The sequence below is a fragment of the Aegilops tauschii genome, chromosome 2, assembly GCF_002575655.3.
Source record: "Aegilops tauschii subsp. strangulata cultivar AL8/78 chromosome 2, Aet v6.0, whole genome shotgun sequence".
NCBI classification, from domain to species: Eukaryota; Viridiplantae; Streptophyta; class Magnoliopsida; order Poales; family Poaceae; genus Aegilops; species Aegilops tauschii.
In genome coordinates, this window is record NC_053036.3 from 171,172,732 (window position 1) to 171,185,394 (window position 12,663).

Below are 12,663 nucleotides of genomic sequence, written 5' to 3' on the forward strand. Positions count from 1 at the left end.
CAACCAACTACATTGGAACCAAGACTCGGGAGGCACCTCTGTGGTGGCATGCAGATCTTCGTCAAGATCATGAACACACAAGATCAGATGAGGACCAGAAGACGATGATTCTCGGCGAGATCCTTGCCGAGGAGATCCACGACACCCCCGGGAAGACCCTTGCCGGGGACGACCACGGTGCCGCGGCAACACCCTTGCCGGGGCCCCGGCAAGGCCCTTGCCAAAGACACTTACAGGGCCGCGGCCAGGCCCGCGTCTGCCAAGGCTCCACCGTCGTCCCCATGCAGCTGCCAGCTCAACCAGCTGAGCAGGCACCTGCGTGGCGACGAGCGGCCTCCACGACCGACTCAGCAAGCACCTGCGTGGTGGCATGCAGGTCTTCGTGAAGGCTCCACCACCGCGCCAGCCCAGCAGCCAGCCAACGTGGCGCCGCGACGCCTCGTCAGCTCGGACGCGTGTCGAAGCCAGGCGAGGCGGCAATAGCTGGGACGTGCTTCCTTGCCGTCCCTGATAAAGCGAGAGAGGCACATCGGCAGCGCATTAAATGCGTTTGTCCGACAGTGCCAGAGGATAGACTCATCGACTGTACACCTTTCCACCTCCTGTGTGCCACTGTGGCAGCCCCTTTTGCCTATAAAAGGAGGCCCGAGGCGACCAGGAGAAGGATTCGGATCTTTTGGGCAAGTTACACCCCGTAGCTAGCTCAAGAACACAAGAACACTCAAATACATCCACCAAAGCAGGACTAGGGTATTATGCATCTTCGTGGCCCGAAACTGGGTAAACGATCTGCGTGCTTCCTATCAGACCCGCTCTTTGCACAACCCCGTGCCCGCCAACCGTAGAAGGAATCCCCGTGATTCCATAGGTGTCGGTTTCCCCGACATTGTACAAGTGGTGCAATAAGCAACCGGGCTATTTAACATGCCACAACCAAGGGAGAGCTGCGTGCGGGTCCTGAAAACAGGTAGAGTGATCGTTAAAGAGACCACCTAGAAATTCCCTTGTACGCCAGTGCTTCTTGCCGTCTTGGTGTATCCATCCTGTCGAGAGGACCGATGATCAGGTCGTCAGAAGAAGCCTACGGAAAAGAAACCTGAAAAGGATAAAAAAGAAAAATTGAAAGTATGTGTGTCCACGAGCGGTCGAGCCGTATTATGGATCACAAGCTAGTTATGCCTCAGTCTATGCCCATGGTATTTTGAGTGCATAGTTATGTACACGCGGTACGAATGCCGCCACTTGGTTGGGACCGGGACGGAGGCCAAATTGCTAGTCGGGCTCTTGACGAGCTGGGTTGTCCTGCTGCAGAGTGGTCCAGACTCGTTTGACAGTGTCCGGGAGCTCGGCGTACGAATTAAGGTTCTGCTTGAGAAGGCCGCTCTGTACTGCTGCTGCTAACGCAGCGGTGTGCTCCTCGGTACGAAGGGAGCGTTCCGTGTTTCCATTGACTGTTATGACACCGCGTGGCCCGGGCATCTTGAGCTTGAGATAAGCATAGTGTGGCACCGCGTTGAATCGAGCAAATGTGGTTCGTCCAAGCAGTGCGTGATAGCCACTGCGAAAGGGGACGATATCGAAGGTCAACTCTTCGCTTTGGAAGTTGTCCGGGGATCCGAAGACAACCTCTAGTGTGATTGAGCCCGTGCAACGGGCCTCTACACCTAGTATGACTCCTTTAAAGGTAGTCTTGGTGGGCTTAATTCTTGAGGGATTAATGCCCATTTTGCGCGTTGTATCCTGATAGAGCAGGTTCAGGCTACTACCACCGTCCATTAGGACTCGCGTGAGGTGGAATCCATCGATGATTGGGTCGAGGACCAGTGCGGCTGAACCGCCGTGACGGATATTGGTCGGATGGTCCCTGCGATTGAAAGTGATCGGACAGGAAGACCATGGGTTGAATTTTGGGGCGACTGGCTTCATCGCGTAGACGTCCCTGACCGTGTGCTTGCGCTCCCTCTTGGGGATGTGGGTGGCATATATCATGTTCACCGTTTTGACCTGAGGGGGAAACTTCTTCTGTCCCCCTGTATTCGCTGGACGGGGCTCCTCGTCATCGTCCTCACTTTGGGACCCCTTCTCCTTGTTCTCGGCATTTAACTTGCTGGCCTGTTTAAAAACCCAACAGTCTCTGTTGGTATGATTGGCTAGTTTGTCGAGGGTGTCGTGTATCTGGCATGGGCGATCAAGTATTCGGTCCAAACTAGATGAGCCCGAATTGTTCTTTTTGAACGGCTTCTTCCGCTGGCCGGACTTGGAGCTACTGAATCCGACGTTGACCGTCGTGTCGTCGGTATTGTCACCGTTGTTTCGACGCTTGTGTCTGTTGCGTCGGGGCTTGACGTTGCTATTTCTGGCTCCCGCAGTGCCAGGTTCGCTTGCATTGTTATTGCTACGGGCTAGCCAGCTATCTTCGCCCGCGCAAAAGTGGGTCATAAGTGCTGTAAGGGCTGCCATGGACTTCAGCTTTTCTTGGCCGAGGTGTCGGGCGAGCCATTCGTCCCGGATGCTGTGTTTAAAGGCCGCCAGGGCTTCGGCATCCGGACAGTCGATGATCTGGTTCTTTTTGGTTAAGAACCTAGTCCAGAGTTTCCTGGCTGACTCTCCATGCTGTTGAATTATGTGACTTAAGTCGTCAGCATCCGGAGGTCTTACATATGTACCTTGGAAGTTGTCAAGGAAGGCCTCTTCCAAGTCCTCCCAGATGCCGATAGAGTTTTCGGGCAGACTGTTCAACCAGTGTCGGGCTGGTCCTTTGAGTTTTAGTGGGAGGTATTTGATGGCATGGAGATCATCGCCGCAGGCCATATGAATGTGAAGAAGAAAATCCTCGATCCATACCGCGGGGTCTGTTGTCCCATCGTATGATTCGATGTTTACGGGTTTGAACCCTTCTGGGAATTCGTGCTCCACTACCTCGTCAGTGAAGCAAAGGGGGTGTGCGGCGCCTCTATATCGGGCCACGTCGCGACGTAGCTCGGATGGAGTCCATCTGCGGTTCTCGGCCCGGGCGTGAGTATGATTGTTGCGTCCGGCTAGATAGCCGTTGTCGCATGTCAGGGTGCGTCCCCGTGATCCATAGATCGATCTGTTCTGACCTGCTCTACTGTACAAGTCCTGCCGTAGGTCGTAGGTATGTCCCCGAGCTGTTTTATCTCTGCCTTTGCGGTGAGGTGGGGCGGGCTGTTGTTCGGCTTGAGTTGCCGCTTTGTCCCGACCACGTGGTGGTCGGTCAGCCGCATTGTGTGATGATGGTACGGGCTCTAGCACCTCATCATCGAACTGAGGTAGCAATTTGCGCTTTGGTAGCTTTTGGCTGGGCGCTTGAGGCTGTATTCCTCGGCAGCCAGGACATCAGTCCATCTATCGTTGAGCAGATCTTGATCAGCTTGAAGCTGCTGCTGCTTCTTTTTCAGGCTCCGCTCAGTGGCTAGTAGCCGGCGCTTAAAGCGCTCCTTCTCGAGAGATTCCTCAGGCACGATAAAATCCTCGTTGCCGAGGCTCACCTCCTCCTCAGAGAGCGGAAGATAATTACTATCCTCCTAACTTGCCCGTCTTCCTGTTTGTCCTGTTCGAAAGTTGCCTCAACGGGGTCTTCATTGTCTTCGGCACAGTCCGGAGTGTTATCTTCTCTTGTGCCGGTATCGCTGTCTTTTGCATGGCGTGATTTAAAGCGGCACCACTGACGTCGGCGTTTTGGCTGTATCTCGGGAGGTTTATCCTCGACTGGATCCTTCTTGTTGTCGCCATTGTTCTCTTTAGGTGTGTCCACCATGTATACGTCATACGAGGAAGTGGCCGCCCAACGTCCGGTAAACGGCGGGTTTTGGGCCTCCTCTTCTCCGGCATCGTCGTCCATACCGTCGATGTCTTCAGAGCCGTAATCGAGCATGTCGGTTAGGTCCTCGATAGTGGCTATGAAGTGGGCGGTGGGTGGGAAACAAAATTCACCGTCATCAGCCTCCAGTTCGAACCGGATATAATTCGACTGTGAGTCCCCCTCTAAGGAGAGTGTTTTTAATGAGTTTAGCACATCTCCTAAAGGCGAGTGCCAGAAGATGTCCGTGGAGCTGAATTCGACGATCGACGCCCGATCAAGCTCGTCGCGCGCAAACGCACATGCTTCGGAACCTGTAGCCGGAAACATGTCCGAGGTTCCGGTAACACAGATCCCACTTGAGGTTGGGTCTGTGTGCGGCTCCAACGCCGCTGAGTCTGTGGCCTCCGTGGCGGGGTTGAGCCTCCTGTCCTCGGATGGCGTGATCTGCTCCGGATCTACGGCCAGAGCAGTTGCAGGTGCTATCTCCTGGGTATGGTCCGATGACAGATTTAAGTCATGTTCATCGCGGTGACAGGGAGCGGCTGCCGCGGTCTCGAATCCGTCGAAGATCAAGTCTCCGCGGATGTCCGCGACGTAGTTCAAGCTTCCGAATCTGACCTGATGGCTAGGGGCGTAGCTGTCGATCTGCTCTAGATGGCCAAGCGAGTTGGCCCGTAGTGCGAAGCCGCCGAATACGAAGATCTGTCCGGGGAGGAAGGCTTCTCCCTGAAAAACATTGTTGTAGATGATTGACGGGGCCACCGAACCTCTTGACGACAACACAACGGAACTCTCAATGAAAGCACCAATGTCGGTGTTAAAACCGGCGGATCTCGGGTAGGGGGTCCTGAACTGTGCGTCTAAGGTCGATGGTAATAGGAGACGGGGGACACGATGTTTACCCAGGTTCGGGCCCTCTCTATGGAAGTAATACCCTACTTCCTGCTTGATTGATCTTGATGAATATGAGTATTACAAGAGTAGATCTACTACGAGATCGTAATGGCTAAAACCCTAAAAGTCTAGCCTGTATGACTATGATTATGATTCTCCCCTCTACGGACTAAGCCCTCCGGTTTATATAGACACCGGAAGGGACTAGGGTTGTACAAAGTGGGTTACAGAGAAAGGAATCTTCATATCAGGGCACCAAGCTTGCCTTCCACGCCAAGGAGAGTCCCATCCGGACACAGGAGAGAGTCTTCGATCTTGTATCTTCATAGCCCATCAGTCCGGCCCACGTACCATAGTCCGGACGCCCGAGGACCCCTTAATCCAGGACTCCCTCACCATGGATCAACATTAATAAGTAATCTTGCACACTAAAAATTTATTGTTGGCATTGGTTATGTGATGATTTGCGAGATCATGAGGATGATCGTGGTGGGAACCAAAGTGTTGGTTTCATTTGTGATCCAGGTATGATCACTGTTCGGTTACGAGGTAACCCGTCTGGTAAGAGAGTCCGAGTGACTCGGTGCACAAGTTGATTTCACCGCATCAGTAGTATGATTTGCATTGCATTAACCTGATTAATTGCCATGATATTGTTTGCCATTATGCTTATGTTTGTTGTGAGTTTGCAAGCACATTCAATGTACTGACCTGACGTGTCATGCCAGATTTCAGGCAAGTCGTATCGGATCGGAGAGCTTCCCGCGTCTAGACCGTGTCCACATCGGTGTCCCTGTGCTATGGAGTTCCACTTCGTCGTTGTTCCGCTGCCGCGTAGTTATCGTGATCGAGGCCCACTCATGTTCATTAAATAATGTACATACTGTTCAGCCGCACCATGTATGCCGCCTGGCCTCGCTGTTTGATGTAATATCAGACCTATGTTTCCGCTAGCATCAATAAAGCGGTTGTTTTCTGTACCAAGTTGTTGCGTGTTGCCAGAAAACTTGATCTCTGGGCTGGCAATGCAAGGTAAACCGGTTGTTCTGAGCCGGGGTGCCACAACGCTTAGTATCAGAGCCACGCTGACTGTAGGACACGCTAGACCGTTGATGCGCTAGATGAACGGTAGTTAGCTTAGTCTGAGTGCCGGTAGTAATAGAAATTGATTATTGCATTGCATGCATTTTATTTGTTGTTATTACTAATAGTCCGATGATTGTGAGTGTAGATGGCTCCAGTTCCATTCATGTACCAGTCTGAGCCAGCCCCGTACACATCGCCACACCTGCTTCAGAACATGTGGCGACGACTCTACTCAGAGGGTCACTGGTATGCGTCGGTCCTAAACAAACGGTTTTTAACCCCTTTCCGCGACGGCATTTGGAACCGTCGCCAAGTGAGTGTGTGCGATAGGGTGTCCTTCCCACACGACCCAGAAATCGTCGAGGATAGGCCCTCCTGGGACCGAGGCTGGGGCCGTGTGCGATCGGGCGGGGCATCGAAACCCAATCATTTCCGTAGGTATGTACATCCCACATGGTAATCCGAGAAAATCATTTCTGTAGGTATGTACATCCCACACGGTGAATCCCAGAAAAACATTTCCGTTCGTATGTATATCACACACAGTCAATCCAAGGAATACGTTTCCGTTCTTATGTACATCCCACATAGTCAATCCAGGGAAAACATTTCCGTTCGGATGTACATCCCACACGGTTTTATGTATACGCTAATGTGTGAAAGGTGTAACTATCACACATGCTCTGCCTTGGTTAACTGTTTGCTTTCATTAACTACATCACACACGATTTGATGTAGAAAACTGTGTGGCATTGGGCTATCCATCACAAGCGCTTTTACTGCCAGAACCGTTTGCAAAGTTCCATGACCGTCTGTTCTCTTTTTATTTTTGCCTGTAATTTATTATGCTAATTGGAAATTTTAAAATACGAAACATGCAATTAAAATTCTCAGCACAATGGTTCAACAACGAATACATAAATAAAATTGCCAGTACAATATGTTTAGTAATTACAGGATTAGGCAGCAATTAACTATGATGAACCACAGTATTTAAAGGCGGTAAAGGTGAAGAGACAAGTGTAAATCATTTTGACTGCCGACGGTTTTGAAGAAGCGGAATGCCCATAATGTGCCTTCCTGCATGCCATAGGCACGAACCACTTTTGTCCAACCCCTTGTGACGATCGCCCGCCCATCCTTCACCGCCTTCAGGAAGACTTCTAGAGCATTATCATGGTAGCATGAATTATATACTTTAACCTTAGTTGCCTCCACTCCGGTCATGTAGTTTGCAAGGTAATCATCAGTAAATAGCTACGGAAACCACTGAAAAGATAAAAATATCAGATACTGAGGTCTAATAGAGTAACTTGTTGTGGGCAGGGGGGAAAAGGCAACACATTACCTACCATCCTAAAGTTCATTGTTGTCTTGGACAAAGTGTAAATAAAGAGCTTAATTCCAATCACCCGTTTCTTTCGCCAAACAATCTTTCTTAGTTTCCTCACTTGACGCTTGTTCATGAATATCTCATTGCCCCATACGCAAAAGGGATCGAAGCGTGGATCAGTACCGCTCATATATGTACCTACAAGCAACCAGTAAATGTTAGAAGCTAAACTGAGATTGCACAAATGATGTAAAATACAACTACCTATGTTCCTAAGTACAAGTTTTTTTTGAGATTTCAATATGAACTACATACGGATGTATATAGAATTATAGATATAGTTTAGATTAGAATCTAGATTCACTCATTTTGCTCCTTATGTAGTCTATATTGGAAGCTCTAAAAATACTTATATTTCGGAATAGATGGTGTATAAGACATGGGATGCAGCTAACCTCGACGGCAAACAACAACATCGCCCATTGTAGCCCTGTGTAAGTACATGGAAAGCCAATGTTAACTACAACAGGGTTAACATCCACCAAAAATAGCAAATGGTAATAAAACGGCAGCATCTGTAGTGATATCTTCATTTCGAAAAAGTGGCACGGTAGCAAAGGGACTGATTAAAAAATGGATACAACTGTTAATTGCAACAAGCTTAACAACATCCTAATTCATGTTTTGTAAGTTTGTAGCCATTGAAATACAACTCTTTAAAACTGGATACAACTTTAATTGCAACAGGCTTAATGGCCATTGAAACCGGTACTGATAAAGTGCAATTGGCAGAGTTAAACATCACAGGGCAGGTGCTGCCAGAGCAGATAATGGCCCAGTTGTCTATAAAAGGTAGGGAAAATAGCTCAAACTTGTTAGGCATGTTTACTACAACATGCTTAATACATCGACAGTACAAAACACAACCATTAATTGCAACTGGTATTGGTAAGATTGAACTGGTGGGTACATACTTGGTAAGTCCTGAGATGTAGTTGCTGGGGCACTTCATCTTGGCCAGAGCCTGCCCAAAGTCAGCGGCGGCGGAGGCGAGCTGTTCCTCCGGGTCGAAGCGTGGATCAGTGCCACTGACATGTGTACCTACAGGCAACCAGTAAATGGTAGAAGTTAAACTGCAATTGCACAAATGATGTGAAATACTGTAAGACACGGGATGCAACTAACTATGACGGCAAACAACAGCATCGACCGTTATGACCCTGCGTACGTACATGGACAAGCATGTTAAGTACAACACGGTTAGCATGCACTAAAAATAGCAAATAGGGCAGCATCTCTAGTATATCTTCATTGCAGAGGGTAGCATGGTAGCAAATGGACAGATTAAAACATGGATAAAAATGTTAACTGCAACAGGCTTAACAGCATCCTAAGTCATGTTTTATAAGTTTGTAGCCATTAAAATACAACTATTTAAAAATGGATTCAACTGTTAATTGCAATAGGCTTAATAGACATTGAAACCGGTACTGATAAAAATGCAATTGGCATAGTTAAACATCAGAAGGCAGGTGCTGCCAGAGCAGAGAATGACCCAGATGTCTATAAAAAGGTAGGGAAAGTAGTAAAAATGTGTTAGGCATGTTTACTAGAACATGCTTAATACATCGACCGTACAGAACATAGCCATTAATTGCAACTGGTATTGGTAAGATTGAACTGGTGAGTACATACTTGGTAAGTTCTAATAGGTAGTTGCTGGGGCACTTCATCTTGGCCAGAGCTCGCCCAAAGTCAGCGATGGCGGAGGCAAGTTGTTCCTCCGGGTCGAAGCGTGGATCAGTGCCACTGACATGTGTACCTACAGGCAACCAGTAAATGGTAGAAGTTAAACTGCAATTGCACAAATTATGTGAAATACTGTAAGACATGGGATGCAGCTCACCTCGACGGCAAACAAAAGCATCGGACGTTATGACCCTGCGTAAGTACATGGACAGGCATGTTAAGTACAACAGGGTTAGCATCCACTAAAAATAGCAAATGGGCAGCATCTCTAGTGATATCCTGAGTCATGTATTGTAAGTTTGTTGCTGGTATTGGTGAAATTGAGCTGGACACGGTAATATTTGAACATCATACAGTGTGCAGTACTGAAATAAACAAGGCACAAACATGCTTAATACATCAACCATACAAATCATAGCCGTTGCAAGTGGTATTTGTAAGATTTAGCTGGTCAGATCTTACCTGTTAAGTCCTGGGGGGTAGTCGCTGGTGGACTTCATCTGGGCCAGAGACTGCACCATGTCGGCGGCGGCGGCGGAGGCGAGGTGTTCCTCTGAGTCAACACGCACAGCGGCCATCGCGCCATGGACCGCCATCAACTCCTAGCGGGGGGATTTGGAGGCATGAGGATGTTTCGTAGGTGCCATTTTAAGCAATCAGGCCGGGGACATGATAGAGATCGGTGGGTTACCTGACTGGATCCGAGCAGAACATAGATGTGGTTGAAGCTGTGGTTGCGGCGGCGGCGGTTTGAGATGCCGATAGGGGAAGCGTGAGGGAGGGGGGATACTAAGGGGAAGGGGATGTGGTTGGAGGAATAAATTCTGAAATCGCGCGCCTAATGAAAATTTCGATGCGAAACTTGAAACTTGGGCGGGGGAAACACACAACACAGACGAAGCGCATAAAATACTCGTGTGCGAGAAAAAAGAAAGTTGGCAGATCCCGTCTCCAAAAAAATGTACACGTGTACTTGATTTTTTTGGTCAATGGTACGCCTGGTTTATTAGGAAATATCGCACAGGTAACTGACTTATGGGTCATTAACGCAAAAAAGGAGACGGGTACGGCATAGAAACCGTGTGTTTTGTGATCTTCTAATGATTAACGCAGAAAAATGCACACGGGCACACATGCTAATCAACGCTCAAAGCCCTCAAAGGATGCTCTTACCGACATTGCATGTTAATACTACAAACATAAAGTACTACTGGTAATTTGCTCTAATACTACAAACTTAAACTACTTCTCACATGCTGCCATCAAGGCATGCTGGCCAGATGCCGGCGTTCTCTTTCCCGGCCTTGTAGGCGGCAGCCCACCGTGCTTCGATCTCCGCCAAGCTCTCCTCACCATGGCGTGCGGCCTCTTTTTTCTTGTGGCGGCGGGACTCTCTTTTCTGGACTGCTTTCTGCCTTTTCCGCTCCTTCTGTGATGCTAAATGGCACGAGCATGGTTTTCTAGGCCGTTCTTGTGGACCCTTTCATGCATTAATTGTTTGAACTCGAATTATGCACATTAATGCTAGGAAATGCACATAATCCCCTAAATATGGCAAATGAACCCAGAAAAGTGCCAAATTTGAACACGGTGATTTGCAGGTTGTATGTTCATCGTAGAAAAAAACTCGTGGACAAAGGAAATTTGGACCCCCCCTTCAATCTTGGTGATTTTCCCCTTGAAACCATGAAACTTCCTCGGTGATGGTTCGATTTATGAAAGGCACGCATCACGACATAAGGAAAACATTCTCCAATTTTTACCAGGGCATGGTGAGGCCATACCATGGCACCACGCCAGGCATCATGTTTTCCAACCATGTGTTTCATTTTTTGTATAGTTGTTAACCGAGTAAAGGACGCGTTTATGGTTGACTATTGCCAAACATTTCCTTGAAATATCTACCCATTCCTAGCAAAAGGCATGAGAATGTACTAAATAACATGAGCATGGTATTCCAGACCATTCTTGTGCACCTTTTCATGCACCGATCGTGTGAATTTGAACTATGTCCATTAATGCCTAGAAAATGCACATAATCCCCAAATATGGTAAATGAGCCCGGGAAAATGTCAAATTTGAACACGTTGCATTTGAGGCGGTATGTTGATCGTTGGAAAAAAACTGAATGACAAACTAGGACGGAAATTTGGATTCCCCTTCAATCTTGGGGATTCTCCCTCTCGAAAGCATGGAACTTCCTCGGTGATGGTTCGATTTATGAAGGGCGTGCATGACGACATAAGCCAAACCTTCTCAAATTTTTACCAGGGCATGGTGAGGTCATACCATGGCACCATGCCAGGCGTCATGTTTTTTAAGAATTTATTTCATTTTTTCTATAGTTGAAAACCCAACAAACAAACATTTGTGGTTGACTACTGCCACACATTTCATCAAAATATCTGTCCATTCCTTGTAAAAGGCATGAGAATTTACTAAATGGCACGAGCATGGTTTTCTAGGTCGTTCTTGTGGACCCTTCCATGCATCGATTGCTTGAACTTGAATTATGTGCATTAATGCCTAGGAAATTCACATAATCCCCTAAATATGGCAAATGAACCCGGAAAAGTGCCGAATTTGAACACGGTGATTTGCAGGTTGTATGTTCATTGTAGAAAAAAAACTCGTGGACAAAGGACAAAGGAAATTTGGATTCCCCTTCAATCTTGGGGATTTTCCCTCTCGAAAGCATGGAACTTCCTCGGTGATGGTTCGATTTATGAAGGGCGTGCATGACGACATAAGCCAAACCTTCTCAAATTTTTACCAGGGTATGGTGAGGTCATACCATGGCACCATGCCAAGCGTCATGTCTTTTAAGCATTTATTTCATTTTTTTCTATAGTTGAAAACCCAACAAACAAACATTTGTGGTTGACTATTGCCACACATTTCAACGAAATATCTATCAATTATTCCTTGTAAAAGGCATGAGAATTTACTAAATGGCACGAGCATGGTTTTCCAGGCCATTCTTGTGGACCCTTTCATGCACCGATTGTTTGAACTTGAATTATGTGCATTAATGCCTAGGAAATGCACATAATCCCCGAAATATGGCAAATGAACCCGGAAAAGTGCCAAATTTGAACACGGTGATTTGCAGGTTGTATGTTCATCATAGAAAAAACTCGTGGACAAAGGACAAAGGAAATTTGGATCCCCCTTCAATCTTGGTGATTTCCCCCTCGAAATCATGAAACTTCCTCGGTGATGGTTCATTTTATGAAACCTGTGCATGACGACATTTTTACCAGCGCACGGTGAGGTCATGCCATAGCACCACACCAGGTGTCATGTTTTTCCAAGCATGTATTTCATTTTTGTATAGTTTTTAATAGAGTAAACAATGCGTTTATGGTTGACTATTGCCACACATTTCCTTGAAATATCTGCCCATTCCTTGTAAAAGGCATGAGAATGTACTAAATAGCATGAGCATGGTTTTCCATACTGTTCTTGTGCACCTTTTCATTCATCGATTGTTAGAATTTGAATTATGTGCATAATTAATGCCTAGAAAATGCACATAATCCCCTAAATATGGTAAATGAGTTCGGAAAAATGTCAAATTTGAACACGTTGCATTTGAGGCGGTATGTTGATCATTGGAAAAAACTGATTGACAAACTAGGACGGAAATTTGGATTCCCCTTCAATCTTGGTGATTTCCCTCTCGAAAGCATTGAACTTCCTCGGTGATGGTTCGATTTATGAAGGGCGTGCATGATGACATAAATCAACCCTTCTCAGCTTTTAACCAGGGCACGGT